We start from the raw sequence: 2621 nt of genomic DNA on the forward strand, positions 1-2621 counted from the left end.
ATGACGATAGATCGAGTTACAAGATATAAGCTAGATGCATGCATGGTGCTGAGATTATGAAGTCGAATTATGAAAGGGATCTGGGAGTTATGATTAGTAAGAATTTAAAAAAAACAAAAATCAATGAATAAATGTTCGTAATAAGGCAAACAGAACACTGGGATTTATGTATTGAAACATTAGTAATAATTAAGATATCGGTTCATTGTTCTTCATATATATCTTGCTCTGGGTAGGCTCCATTTAGATATATATGCACTTCACTTTTGGTCACAGTATATCCACATCATGGTTATAAATTTACTAGAATGCGTCCAGCGGAGGATAACAAAGTTAATACCCCAAAATAGAAACCTGTCATATGAAGAAAGATTGTCAAAGCGTAAATTACATTCTCTAGAAAGACAAAGAATTATAGCTAGGTGACATGTGGTTTATGTTTTTGTTGATGTGTTTCTATATTTTCATAAATAAAGCATGCTTAGTGTCTTATTCCAAGTTTTACGACAATTTTACAAGGTTTAAAATATAAAGCTCAATATATTTCAGCTTTTTTATACCGGAATTATACGTTAATATAACATTATAATAACGTAACGATGTCGTGGAAATAACGTCATATTGACGACATATAAATGTTATATTTATGTTATAAGAACGTAAATTGGATAGGTTTACATAAAGTAAACAAAAAAAACGAAATGTTGACTGAAAATTGTTTATTTTTATATATAAAGCATGAAAACATTATAATTCCATAGCATTCACTACTATTTTTAAATTTTTACATAAATCTTAAAAAACTGTGTCTCAAGAATACATGTTTTTAGTTATATCTAGTGGTTTTAAGAACGTCAGAAATAAGTATTTATGTCAAATGTTAGAGTATTACCTTTGTGGCACCATTTAAAAACGTTCACAAACGTTCTGTGTTTGCTGGGAAGGTAAGTGAAAGAAACATTTCATTTTCCAGTAATTGTGGTTGTTGTTGTTGTTGTAGTATGCTATCAATTAAAATAATTTGACGTGCAATGTAAGCTAGGTCTGGTGCTAGTAAAGAAGAATTTATGTGATTATTAGCTACAGACCACTTCTTAGTAGTATTATCCCAAACATTAATCTGGCGCGAATTCTTATCACATATAATAGGTTTATATATAGCTAAAAAATTGTTATATTCCGTTATACCAAAATTCTGTAGGAAAGAAAAAGCTATTATAATCCGAGGAATTTTAGTAGGACGTGAATTACTATTAGCTGATGGTACTACCCGATAAGTGTCACTGTCAAATTCTTCCACATTTATATTCATGACAAAATCCAATCTTTGAGAATCAATTTTTTCTACTAGATCAAAAGCTTCTTTCATTGATACCACATCACTAACAATTAGAAGATTTAGAAGACACAAAATTATCCAATCTTCTAATTCTTCTTTTACTTGCTGGTGTTCCTGATATCGGTTAAGAAGATAGATGATTTCATAAAGTGGTCCAGTATCTAAGTGATTAAAATTTAAATCTCTAATTATTTTGGCTATAAAATAATTGTAGTCAGGAAATGTCATTCCCAGGGACTTTTGACGGATCTTTTTAACATATAACAATGCTAAAAGATACAAGACAGTGTGAAGATGTTGTTTACTCTGCAAACATAAACGGGTTATATGTTCAATGGTAAATGGCTGAATTCGTTTCAAGAAAGAATTGGTATCTCGACTGATATTGCTACTGGCAACTGTTCCGCGAATAGATGTTTGCCTTAAAGGTTGAACTGTAAACACTTTTTCAATACGATTTGCTGTCATTTGTATTTTATCGTAGTCAAAGTTTGCCTCAGCGTCATTGTCATTTGTAAGAAGAATCAGGTAATGCGGAATTTCGTTAATATGTATAAAACTATTTGGATATTTTTCAAGTATAATTAAGAGTTGGTTATTCTCTTCTTCTTGTTCCTCTTGAAAATGAAGAGATTTATATATAGAAAGTTTATATTCCTTACTAAGTGTAACAAAAAATAAACCCACTATAATTTTATTGATAATATTGTTAACATTGGAAAACATGAAAAAATCTTCTTCTGTTATATCTGGTATTTTTTCTTCATCTCTCTCCCTAGAATTATCATAATTTTCATATATAGTAACATAATTTTCGGCGTCATCAATATTTTCTTTGTTTTGCATAAATGTTTGAACATTTTTCTGAAAAACATCCAGAGCATATGTATCATCATCCAATCCGATAATAGTTGGGAATCCTCTAATGGATGAAGGTTCATGATATTTACAGATATTAAATAAGTCAAAAACTTCACCCATACTTGATAAAATATATGAGGGTGGTGAGTTTGACATATCGTAAATATTATTTTTGTGGAAAACCGCATATGGTAAATAGGTGCAGTCCATTTCGTTTAAAGGTGTTTGCAGTTGAATTTTTTGAGAGCCAAAAATACTATAATTGGTAGTAATATCTACGAGGGTAGGTAAGAGTTCTTTACATGAATTGGACATTAGGGCAAAATCATAATAGGAAAGAGTTAGGTGGGGTATTTCAAGATGAAATCCTTGAGTAAACGTTTGTGATTTACCTAAAATATAAATTGGTAGCCAGTCTAGA

This window comes from Procambarus clarkii, chromosome 45 (assembly GCF_040958095.1).
Source record: "Procambarus clarkii isolate CNS0578487 chromosome 45, FALCON_Pclarkii_2.0, whole genome shotgun sequence".
In the NCBI taxonomy this organism is placed as follows: Eukaryota; Metazoa; Arthropoda; class Malacostraca; order Decapoda; family Cambaridae; genus Procambarus; species Procambarus clarkii.